General features: G+C 40.6%; 1 protein-coding gene across 5 annotated transcripts in view; it reads left to right on the top strand.

Annotated features, from left to right (window-relative positions):
• The window catches only part of dscama (Down syndrome cell adhesion molecule a), a 304,891-nt gene that overhangs the window by 131,754 nt on the left and 159,512 nt on the right, over positions 1–13,625 (top strand). The gene's annotated exons all lie outside the window — the stretch shown is intronic.

Genomic DNA, 13,625 nt, shown 5'->3' with positions numbered 1-13,625 from the left:
TGCAAAAGCAGCTGCTTCGCCCAATATTTATTTAACCCTCTGCTAGCTGGTGTGGCACTAATGACGCTAACGACGAGTCTGTGGGGAGTCATCTCCCTGGTTAGCATCTTGTTTAGCAGCTACTGGAGTGCTGGCTGCTGAAAGTGTTCATGTCAAGTATGCAGTGACCATACCCAGCATAGCCATAGGAAGACACCAGAATAATCCACAGAGTCAAGATAAAATGTGTCATTTCAACGATGCGAGCGCTCCTTTGCATGTAATGCAGACAGCAGATGATAAATTGTAAATGTGACTACGCGGCTATTTAAACAGCATAAATACAATAAGAATATTTAGTTGAGCCTGTTTTATATTGAATTATGTCTGTTGTGATTTGGTGGTGTATGGAAAAGAAAAGAAGCTGCAAAAAGAATAAAAGAACTGATTGGTCTCCTGACATCCAATACGCATGAGGAAATGTTGATACAAACCTAACCAATTTGCTAAATAATACAAGTTTGAGTTTTATCATAAAATTACCTCAGAAGGTATAAATACAGTACCTCGGTTTTTGTTAGGAATCCGATCCAAAAGGGACAAATCATAAGAAATCAATGTTTCACAAAAGAAAACATTTAATTCCAATTAGTATGTTGCAGACAACTGACCATATAAACACCAAATACATTTAATTAAGAATAAATATAGTCGGACTTCCGGTTTGGGCAAGATAGAGTAGACACGTGTTGAGTCTCCCTCCCACAACTTTTTACATTGCCACTCCTTTAAAACTCCATAAACTACACCGGGGAGCGGTTGATTATATTACTCCGGAGTTGCAACCGGCAAGAAATGCCAACTCACTCGACGAAGCAGAGCGCCAGAGATACCGGTGCCGGCCCTAATTCCTTTGACGGGGGTGCCGGCGAAGTCAACATGTCGGCTATAGCTAGTCTTCTGGAAGAACACCGCCAGGCCCTCTCCGTGGACTTCAGGACAGCAATTTCTACACTCGAGACAAAGATTGATAATGTACACACCAAGGTCTTTGAACACTCTCAGAAAATTACTTAACTCGAGGAAAATGCTACCTTGCAAGACGAACGCCTGTTAGAATTGAAAGCAACATGTGCTAAGCTAATGGAGATCGAAGGTAAGCTACGGGCTAAAGTTAGCGACCTCGAATCCCGGAGTCGGCGAAATAACATCCGAGTGGTCGGCATACCAGAGTCCGTGGAGGGGCCACGTCCAACTACCTTTTTTGCGGAGCTACTGAAGGAGATTTTTGACGAGGATTTCTTTGAATCACCGCCGGAGTGCGACCGGGCCCTTCGGACACTCGCTAGCAAGCCGAAGCCAGACCAGAGACCGAGGCCCGTTCTGATACAGCCACACAAGTACCAGGTGAAGGAGAAAATTATCTGCAAGGCCAGGGCCAGGAGAGGCAAGCTACAATACCGAGGGTACCCCGTTGCCATCTACGAGGACTACACACCTGAAGTGGTGGAACAACGCCAAAAGTACCGCAATGTGATGTCGGAGCTCTACCAAATGGGCCTATGACCAGCATTATTGTTCCCAGCCAGGCTTGTTATAGTAACAAAGGATGATGGTAAGAAGAGATTCGGATCGGTTACAGAGGCCAAGGACTTCTTGACATCAATCCGCACGCAAGATACCTGATGTGCTTGGACGGCTATTTACCCCTACAAAACGGCTGGACATGACAACAATTTGCACCTTGACTGTGCAGCTCCTGGAATAAATACTTAAGTTCAACTTTTTTAGAGGCCTGACTTATGACAACGTTGCATTCACTGGGGACACTGTGGGCCTTTGTTGAATTTGCTGCTCTAAGCCCTGACCACCACTTTAAATGTGTACTCATAATAGGAAGCAATGTTTGAGTGTGGCAATTCACACGCTGGCTAACGGTGGTCACATAATTTCCAACATGGACGGTCGTGACTATTTTTATTTTTATTTTATTTAATTTTTTTGTTTCGTTCTGTAATCCCTATTACCCTATGGGTTCTTTCTCCTTTTTTGTCTGAGGGGCCAAGCTATTTGTAACACATTTTGATTATGTTTAACCTCAATTATTTCCATCAGTTTGGGGGTTCTATTGAGGTCTGGTGCCATCCTAATTTGTTTTAATTTGATTAAGTTTCTTACAAGTAGCATTATCACTGCAGGACGAGGGATAGCTAAACATGTTTCACTACACACCGTAGCTCACCGGCATCACCGCCAATGACGCCATTGGTGGATCTACACCTGACATCCACTGTAATGATACCAAGTACAGGAGTGTATCTAGTCGATAATACTATGATTACATCAATATTTTTTAGCATCACACAATCTATTAATTTTTTTTTTTTAATATTATGTTTATAAACTCAGGAAATATGTCCCTGGGCACATGGGGACTTTGAATATGACCAACGTATGATCATGCAACTACTTGGTATCTGATCGATACCTAAATTTGTGGTATCATCCAAAACTAGTGATTATTACATTTTAACAGCAGTGTAGATAGAACATGTTAAAAGAGAAGGTGAGCAGATATTAACAGTAAATGAACAAGTAGATTAATAATACATTTCCTACCACTTGTCCTTAATAATTTTGACAAAATAATAGAATGATAAATGACACAATATGTTCAGCAGGCTAAATTAGGAGCCTTTGTTTGTTTACTTACTACTAAAAGACAAGTTGTCTTGTATGTTCACTATTTTATTTAAGGACAAACTTGCAATAATAAACATATGTTTAATGTACCGCACAGTTTTGTATTAAAATAAAGCCAATAATGCAATTTTTGTGGGTCCCTTTTATTTAGAAAAATACATTTTGGTACCGGTAGCGGTATCGGGACAACACTAGTCCAATGATAACCGAGAGTTAATACGTAAACCAGGACAAAGTTTTTTGCAAAAATTTTATTTTATTTCATTGTGTATCACCACGGTATGTTTCCTCACACATCAGCAGAGGAGTCTTAGTCTTAGTCTTGATTATTTGTACTCCATTACTGAGCAGCCCGATTTGCACACCGCTTATTTTTTTCTGTTGCGGGTTAGCAGTGATGGACACCTCCATCCTACGCTTGTCTGCCTGCCTCATCTGAAGACATGTCGGGGTTTGCGTCCGCTACCTCGGCAATAATCCCAAAGAGCGCCCCTTTAATAGATTGCTTCAATGAGTTGAATCACATTTATATATTCACACCTGGTGCGAGCTTAATGATGCGTTTACTCGTCAGCGGAGCAAACAAACACTAAATCATCTTCAGTCAACAAACAACCGCATGGGAGAGAGCAGAATACATGAAAGAGGGGGGGACTGATTCGGTCTCCGTAGCAACCTTGATTGATGTTTGTCAGGTGGCGCGGCTGTCAAGCGGCTTGACCGCTGCAGGCAGAGATGGGGGAGGGGAACGAGGGGAAAACACCAAGGAGGCGAGAAAGGAAAAGCAAAGATGGAATAGAAACATGTTCAGTGTCAGTGTTGTGACGGCATTACAAAAACACACATTATTTTGTTATCTGCTTGATTCAAAGCAGTTTGTCTGAGAAATCAGTCATGTGTGAAATCCACTTAAACATTTGTTTTGATAACCATTAGCCTCCACTCCAATGGTTGCTTGCTATGGACTTCCTAGGGTTCACCCTTAAAACCACCAATTACAACACATTACATAAACATAGCAGTGGACCAAAATATATAATAATGTACATCCATTCACCAGCATGTAGCAACAATGATCCTGCAACGTTCATCCGATGCTGGGTATGAGAAACCTCCTGATTGCCAACCAGGGACAGGTGTGTCACCTGATTGATAAGCAGGGACAGGTGTGTGTCTTTATTATCAATCGGGGGTAGGTGTGTCCCCGGATTGTCATTCAGACACAGGTGTGTCTCCTGATTGTCAATCAGGAAAAAAAAGTTGTCTTCCGATTGCCAAACAGGGACAGGTGCGTTTCCTTATGGTCAATCGGGGACAGGTGTTTCTCCCGATTGTCAATTAGAAAGGTGTGCGTCTCCTGATAGACAATCAGGAACAAGTGTGTCTCCTGACGGTCAATCAAGAACAAGTGTGTCCCCTGAGTGACAACCAGGGATAAGTGTATATCCTGATTGTCAATCAGGTAAAAGGCGTCCTGATTGAGAACCAGGGACAGTTATGTCTCTTAATAGTCAGTCAGGGACAAGTGTGTCTCCTGATTGACAACCAGGGACAGGTGTGTGTCCTGATGGTCATTCAGGAAAAGATCAATCAATCAATGTTTATTTATATAGCCCTAAATCACAAGTGTCTCAAAGGGCTGCACAAGCCACAACGACATCCTCGGTACAGAGCCCACATACGGGCAAGGAAAACTCACCCCAGTGGGACGTCAATGTGAATGACTATGAGACGCCTTGGAGAGGACCGCATATGTGGGTAACCCCCCCCCCCCCCCCTCTCTAGGGGAGACCGAAAGCAATGGATGTCGAGTGGGTTTCACATAATATTGTGAAAGTCCAACACATCAGCGAAAGTCCAGTCCATAGTGGGACCAGCAGGAACCATCCCGAGCGGAGACGGGTCAGCAGCGTAGAGATGTCCCCATCCGATGCACAGGCTAGCGGTCCACCCCCGGGTTGGGAGCAGAGTAGAAAAGAAAAGAAAAGAAACGGCAGATCAACTGGTCTAAAAAGGGAGTCTATTTAAAGGCTAGAGTATACAAATGAGTTTTAAGATGAGACTTAAATGCTTCTACTGAGGTAGCATCTCTAACTTTTACCGGGAGGGCATTCCATAGTATTGGAGCCCGAATGGAAAACGCTCTATAGCCCGCAGACTTTTTTTGGGCTCTGGGAATCACTAATAAGCCGGAGTTCTTTGAACACAGATTTCTTGCCGGGACATATGGTACAATACAATCGGCAAGATAGGCAGGAGCTTGACCGTGTAGTATTTTATACGTAAGTAGTAAAACCTTAAAGTCGCATCTTAAGTGCACAGGAAGCCAGTGCAGGTGAGCCAGTATAGGCGTAATATGATCAAACTTTCTTGTTTTTGTCAAAAGTCTAGCAGCCGCATTTTGTACCAACTGTAATCTTTTAATGCTAGACATAGGGAGGCCCGAAAATAAAACATTACAGTAATCGAGACGAGACGTAACGAACGCATGGATAATGATCTCAGCATCGCTTGTGGACAAAATGGAACGAATTTTAGCGATATTACGGAGATGAAAGAAGGCCGTTTTAGTAACACTCTTAATGTGCGACTCAAATGAGAGAGTTGGGTCGAAGATAATACCCAGATTCTTTACCGAGTCGCCTTGTTTAATTGTTTGGTTGTCAAATGTTAAGGTGGTATTATTAAATAGATGTCGGTGTTGAGCAGGACCGATAATCAGCATTTCCGTTTTCTTAGCGTTGAGTTGCAAAAAGTTAGCGGACATCCATTGTTTAATTTCATTAAGACACGCCTCCAGCTGACTACAATCCGGCGTGTTGGTCAGCTTTAGGGGCATGTAGAGTTGAGTGTCATCAGCATAACAGTGAAAGCTAACACCGTATTTGCGTATGATGTCACCTAGCGGCAGCATGTAAATACTAAAGAGTGCAGGGCCAAGAACCGAACCCTGGGGAACTCCGCACGTTACCTTAACATAGTCCGAGGTCACATTGTTATGGGAGACACACTGCATCCTGTCAGTAAGATAAGAGTTAAACCAAGACAAGGCTAAGTCTGACATTCCAATACGTGTTTTGATACGCTCTAATAAAATATTATGATCAACAGTATCGAAAGCAGCGCTAAGATCAAGAAGCAGCAACATAGATGCAGAGGTGGGTAGAGTAGCCAGAAATTGTACTCAAGTAAGAGTACTGTTACTTTAGAGATTTATTACTCAAGTAAAAGTAAGGAGTAGTCACCCAAATATTTACTTGAGTAAAAGTAAAAAGTATGTTGTGAAAAAACTACTCAAGTACTGAGTAACTGATGAGTAACCTGTTCGTTTAATGATGACGGCAACAAATAATGCATAAAAACATAAAAATAGCAATGAGCAAATTCAGAGCCAGGAATATCTCTTAAGCATCTAAAACAATAATATATATTAAAGGCCTACTGAAACCTACTACTACCGACCATGCAGTCTGATAGTTTATATATCAATGATGAAATCTTAACATTGCAACACATGCCAATACGGCCGGGTTAACTTATAAAGTGACTTTTAAAACTTCCCGGGAAATATCCGACTGAAACGTCGCGGTATGATGACGTATGTGCGTGACAAAGTCAGAGTAACGGAAGTTATGGTACCCGTAGAATCCTATACAAAAAGCTCTGTTTTCATTTAATAATTCCACAGTATTTTGGACATATTTTGCAATTTGTTTAATGAACAATGAAGGCTGCAAAGAAGACAGTTGTAGGTGGGATCGGTGTATTAGCAGCGGACTACAGCAACACAACCAGGAGGACTTTGTTGGAGCGCTAGCCGCGCTAGCCGCGCTAGCCGCGCTAGCCGCGCTAGCCGCGCTAGCCGCGCTAGCCGCCGACCTCACCTTGACTTCCTACGTCTCCGGGCCGCCAAACGCATCGGGTGAAGTCCTTCGTCCTTCTGCCGATCGCTGGAACGCAGGTGAGCACGGGTGTTGATGAGCAGATGAGGGCTGGCTGGCGTAGGTGGAGAGCTAATGTTTTTAGCATCGCTCTGTGAGGTCCCGTTGCTAAGTTAGCTTCAATGGCGTCGTTAGCACAGCATTGTTAACCTTCACCAGCCTGGAAAGCATTAACCGTGTATTTACATGTCCACGGTTTAATAGTATTGTTGATTTTCTATCTATCCTTCCAGTCAGAGGTTTATTTTTTTGTTTCTATATGCAGTTAAAGCACGATGCTATCACGTTAGCTCGTAGCTAAAGCATTTCGCCGATGTATTGTCGTGGAGATAAAAGGCACTGAATGTCCATTTTGCGTTCTCGACTCTCATTTTCAAGAGGATATAGTATCCGAGGTGGTTTAACATACAAATCCGTGATCCACAATAAAAAAAAAGGAGAGTGTGGAATCCAATGAGCCAGCTTGTACCTAAGTTACGGTCAGAGCGAAAAAAGATACGTCCATCACTGTCTCTCAAGTCCTTCACTGTAACGTTCCTCATCTACGAATTTTTCATCCTCGCTCAAATTAATGGGGTAATCATCACTTTCTCGGTCCGAATCTCTCTCGCTCCATTGTAAACAATGGGGAATTGTGAGGAATACTAGCTCCTGTGACGTCACGCTACTTCCGGTACAGGCAAGGCTTTTTTTTATCAGCGAGCAAAAGTTGCAAACTTTATCGTCGGTTTTCTCTATTAAATCCTTTCAGCAAAAATATGGCAATATCGCGAAATGATCAAGTATGACACATAGAATGGATCTGCTATTCCCGTTTAAATAAAAAAAAATCATTTCAGTAGGCCTTTAAATAATAATACATTAACATAAAAAAAATTAAGGCAAATTGAGCCACAATAACTTAACAGCATCATAGGCTCAGTAGGTATTCACTGATTGATTGATTGAAACTTGTATCCGTACAATTGACCACTAAATGGTAACACCCCAATAAGTTTTTCAACGTTAATCAATTACTTAATAAATGACCAAGTCGAGGTGATCTACCTCATATATACATATACATACACACACATATCATATATATATATATATCCATCCATCCATCCATTTTCTACATACACACACATATTATATATATATATATCCATCCATCCATCCATTTCCTACCGCTTATTCCCTTCGGGGTGGCAGGGGGCGCTGGAGCCTATATATATATATATATATATATATATATATATATATATATATATATATATATATATATACACATACATACATTTATATATACAGTATATAATTTATGTTTATTTATTTTGCCGTTTTTGTTCACATGTTAAAGGTGTCTTAATGAATATACATGCATGTTTAACATACAGATTCCTTTCTTTCATGAAGACAAGAATATAAGTTGGTGTATTATCTGATTATGATGCCTTACATTGATTGAAATTAGACAGTAGTGCTGATAACGTCCACGTTTTCAAATGGAGGAGAAAAAAGTTCCTCCTTCTGTCTAATACTACATGAAAGTGGTTGGTTTTTGTCATCTTATTTGTCCAGCTTCCATATTCGTTTTTATACACTTTACAAGAAATACATTGGCGGCAAACTCCGTAGCTTGCTAGCTTGTTTGCACCGGCTTTCAGAGACTCTTAATTTGGTAGCGCAGGCGCGATGGAGCGGCACTTTTATTGTGAAGACAGGAACTGTGCGGTCAGTCTTTAGGCTTTTGACGGGATGTACGTTTGAAATAAAAAAAGTGTCTTTTTTTCCTTCACACTTTTGATTGATTGATTGAAACTTTTATTAGTAGATTGCACAGTACAGTACATATTCCGTACAATTGACCACTAAATGGTAACACCCGAATAAGTTTTTCAACTTCTTTAAGTTGGGGTACGCGTGTGACGGTCATGTGACCGCCTGGCTCTGTTTGATTGGTCAAAAGTCACCAGCATGTGATTGGTGAAACGGAGTCAAACGTCACCAGTGACTGCATTTGATTTGATGAAACGCAGGCATGCGCTAGCTAATACTTTTGAAGGTCTGTCTGACAAACCAAAACAAACGAAGCGTGCATTAACAGATCGATAAAAATCAGTAGCGAGTAGCGAGCTGAATGTAGATAAATGGAGCGGAGTAAAAGTAGCGTTCCTTCTCTATAAATATACTCAAGTAAAAGTAAAAGTATGTTGCATTAAAACTACTCTTAGAAGTACAATTTATCCCAAAAGTTACTCAAGTAGATGTAACGGAGTAAATGTAGCGCGTTACTATCCACCTCTGCATAGATGACGCATCAGAATCCATCGTTAGCAATAGATCATTAGTCATTTTTGCGAGTGCTGTGTCCGTAGAGTGATTTGCCCTGAAACCGGATTGAAAAGGTTCACAGAGATTGTTAGACGCTAAGTGTTCATTTAGCTGCTGTGCGAAAAAAATTTCGAGGATTTTCGAGATAAACGGAAGGTGGGACACCGGCCGGTAGTTTACCAAGAGATCAGGATCGAGGTTAGGTCTTTTGAGTAGAGGATGAATAACCGCTTTTTTGAATGCTAGGGGAACAGTGCCAGAGGAAAGTGATAAGTTTATAATATTTAACACTGATGGACCTAATAATACAAAAAGCTCCTTGATAAGTTTCCCAGGAATTGGGTCAAGTAAACATGTTGTTTGTTTTGTCCCATTTACACAGTTTAACAATTCCTCCAATGTTATTGCATCAAAGAGAGAGAAACTATTTTGGAGGGCAGTGTCCGTCGTATATACAGTCGTATTTGTGTTAATAGAACCCAGTTGTAGCTGAGATGCGTTGTCTTTAATCTCTTTTCTAATGACTTCAATTTTCTTATTAAAGAAATTCATAAAGTCATCTGCTGAGTGGGTGGAGCTACTGGGAGGAGTCCCTTGTTGGGTTAGCGATGCTACTGTACTAAACAAAAATTTAGGATCATTTTTGTTGAGGTGGATGAGATTTGAGTAATATTTAGCTTTAGCTGAGGTAAGCATGCGTTTATAAGTTATTAAACTATCACTCCATGCTTGATGGAAAACCTCAAGTTTAGTCGCACGCCATTTTCGTTCCAGCTTTGTACATGATAATTTATGGGCTTTAGTTTCTTCTGTAAACCATGGGGTACGCCTTTTAGGGGCCCTTTTTAGCTTTAGCGGTGCTACACTATCAATGGTGTCGCGTAGGGCGTCGTTAAAGTTGTTAGTGAGGTTATCAATAGAGCCCACATAATTTGGGAATGGTGCCATTACCGAAGGCAGTAGGTCAGCAAGAGTCGTCGTTGTGGCAGCATTAATGTTGCGGCTGCTATAGTAGTTATTATTATTATTATTAGCTTGTTGACAATAAGTCAGAACTTCGAATTTTATAAGGTAATGATCGGACATTACTTTAGTGTACAGGAGTATCGTAACTTTAGAGGTGGTGACACCCTTGACAAGCACTAGATCTATCGTATTACCGTTGCGATGCGTGGGTTCATTTATTATTTGTGTAAGACCACAGCTATCAATTATAGTCTGGAGCGCCACGCACGGAGGGTCCGATGGGGTATTCATATGGATATTAAAGTCCCCCATTATGATTATATTGTCGGCATGCGTCACTAGATCAGCAACAAACTCTGAGATAACAGCCAGGTCGAGAGGTAGCGGTGTGACAAACCTCGTAGTGAGCACCTCAAACGAGTTATATTTATTATTTAGGTTAGGTGTAAAATTATAGTTTTCATTGTATATTAGTGCGACACCTCCTCCCCTTTTAAGAGGACGGGCAGCATGTGCATTCGTATAGTTAGGAGGAGATGCCTCATTTAGCGCAAAAAAAATCGTCTGGTTTGAGCCAGGTCTCAGCGAGAACAACGACGTCAAGTTTGTTGTCTCTAATGACCTCATTAACTAATAACGTTTTGGAAGATAATGATCTTATGTTTAAAAAGCCCATATTATAGGTAGTGGGCTGTTTTGAGGATTGTTTGTTGAAATTATCCGAAGTAGCAATATTAATAATGTTGCGTTTATTATGCGTAGTGCACTTTAAATATTTTCGACCATATCTAGGAATTGATACGACGGGAATGTTCCGATTGTTTGCTAGATGTTGCGATTAACTGAACGCATCATAGTTAGCCACCTCAGTACAATGTATGTCTGCCTCTGACACGGTCACAAAAGAAAAAACATTATGTGAGTTGTGTTTTATTCTAGGAGAATTGCTATGTGTGCAGGGATTATCCAGCCTGGCGCCGGCTAGTTCTAGTTTATATGACTCCTTACCCGGACACTCCACGCTTCTTTGAGGATTAGCTTTTCTCTTTGTTGTCAGCCCCGCTCGGCATCCCCGCTTCCGCTTCCGCTCACACCGCTTACGTCTCCACCATTGGCGGTCCCCGCTAGCACTTGACTCCGCTGCTACAAAGGCCGCTGGATGTAGCCCGCGAAGTATTCCCATGCTAGCGAGGAGGTCCACCGTGCATGCATCTTTCAGTCTATAACGACCCGATCTGTCCACATCCAGAATTGTCTGTCGGTCGTATGTGATCACAGAGTGTTCACGCTTTGAGCCAGTCATGAAATTGACAGAAATGACGGGTGCTTTTTGCCAAATCGCTCTATACTCCCAAGAGCGTCCGCAAGCTGCTGCATATCAATGCGCCGCCATTTTGTTCCGTGTCTCATGATGTTCATTCACGGACATGTGGTTCTCCTGATTGTCAATCAGACACAGGTGTGACTCCTAATCGTCAATCAGAAAAAAAGTTGTCTCCTGATTGTCAATTAGAAACATGTGCGTCTCCTGATAGACAATCAAGGTTCAAGGTTCAAGGGTTTTATTCGTCACATGCAGAGTACACCACCGTGAAATGCTTTTTTCCATGCTCTTCAGATATTGCGTACAGTGGGATCCAAACACTAGTTGCTGAATCTAATACACTAAATACAAAAAAATACAACAATTTGAATAGCTCTGATGTACATTAATTACAAGACAATAAGTTGCACAATAAGTCCCAGTAGTTATGGTAGAAGTATCAGTACAAGTAAAAGTACAGTAGTTACATACAGTGCCAGTGCAATGTCAAATAGTATAACAGTATATACAGTATACACAGTATATACAGTATAGGAAGTAATACATATTAAGGTGTCTACAGTTCTTTTGGCAGGAACAAATGTGTCTCCTGATTGTCAATCAGGAACAGGTGTGTCTCCTGAGTGACAACCAGTGATAACTGTGTCCTGAATGAGAACCAGGGATTGTTATGTCTCTTGATAGTCAGTCAGGGACAAGTGTGTCTCTTGATTGACTACTAGGGACAGGTGTGTCTCCTGATGGTTATTCCGGAAAAGGTGTGTCTCCTGATGGTCATTCAGGGACATGTAGTTCTCCTGATTGTCAATCAGACACAGGTGTGTCTCCTGATTGTCAATCGGAAAAAAATAGTTGTCTCCAGATTGCCAAACAGGGACAGGTACGTTTCCTAATGGTCAATCAGGGACAGGTGTTTCTCCCGATTGTCAATCAGAAACAGGTGAGACCACAGGTAAAATGGTGATCAAATGGAAGCAAACAGGAAGTAAAAACAAGGAAATAGAGCCCTGCAACAAGATTAATACACACAAGAAACATAGAAAAAACACACAAGTCCAAAACTGTCATGACAAATCAGGAGTAACACAAATAAGTCTAATTTTATTACGCAGAAATTCAAAGTAGTTTAATGTCATTTTTCAAATTATATTCATGAAATATGCAATCAAATTGTTTTACTTTTTTATTTTAATTTTTTTTTTTAACCTTTTTTACATGCGTTTCAACGTTTTCTGGAGACAATTTGGTGGAACGATTCATATCCCAATATTGTATATTCAAAAGATCAAAACAATATCACCATTAACAATACAGTAGATACATGGTTTAAGAATGAATAATAACTACAGGACAATTGTTGAATAACAGAAAAATACCAAGTTTATCATGGATAAATATTATAAATAAATAATCCATCCATCCATCCATTTTCTACCGCTTGTCCCTTTTGGGGTCGCGGGGGGTGCTGGAGCCTATCTCAGAAGCATTCGGGCGGAAGGCGGGGTACACCCAGGACAAGTCGCCACCTCATCGCAGGGCCAACACAGATAGACAGACAACATTCACACTCACATTCACACATTAGGGCCAATTTAGTGTTGCCAATCAACCTATCCCCAGGTGCATGTCTTTGGAGGTGGGAGGAAGCCGGAGTAGAACCCACGCATTCACGGGGAGAACATGCAAACTCCACACAGAAAGATCCCGGGCCCGGGATTGAACTCAGGACTACTCAGGACCTTCGTATTGTGAGGCAGATGCACTAACCCCTGTAAATAATATTATAGATAAAACTTCACAGTAACATTGTAACGACTAGATAAGTATATAATAGATAGTATTTGGTAAATTTTGTATGATATTATTTCTATCAATCACAATTTGCATCCTGGACGACCAGATGCAATGGATGCCGAGTGGGTCCAGTTAATGAAATTATAAATATATATATATATATATATATATATATATATATATATATATATATATATATATATATATATATATATATATATATATATATATATATATATATATATATATATATATATATGTATTGTTATTATGCTAGTAATTTCATGCTTTAAAAATAAGAACGTTTTTGAAAAGATGACTTTTTGCAGTTGGTTGAAAATGATGTTATATAGTGTATATATTTATTTTTATTTTTATTCCTGGGCGCTATCCACTGCTCCTTAAGAGAGGATGGGTCAAATGCAGAGACTACATTATGCTGTAGATACTGTATGTTGTATATGTGACCATAAAGACTTTCTTCCATACTTGTATATGTTGTATAGTCAAATACTTACAGTGCTATTCACCAGATAGAGTTCTCTTTCTTCCTAAACAAATAGTAGATTCTAACCATGTTTAGCATCTCACTGTTTTAATGG

The sequence above is a fragment of the Entelurus aequoreus genome, linkage group LG05 (genome assembly GCF_033978785.1).
Source record: "Entelurus aequoreus isolate RoL-2023_Sb linkage group LG05, RoL_Eaeq_v1.1, whole genome shotgun sequence".
NCBI lineage: Eukaryota > Metazoa > Chordata > Actinopteri > Syngnathiformes > Syngnathidae > Entelurus > Entelurus aequoreus.
The sequence above is the reverse complement of the archived record's forward strand: the minus strand, read 5'-3'. Positions and strand labels throughout refer to the sequence as shown.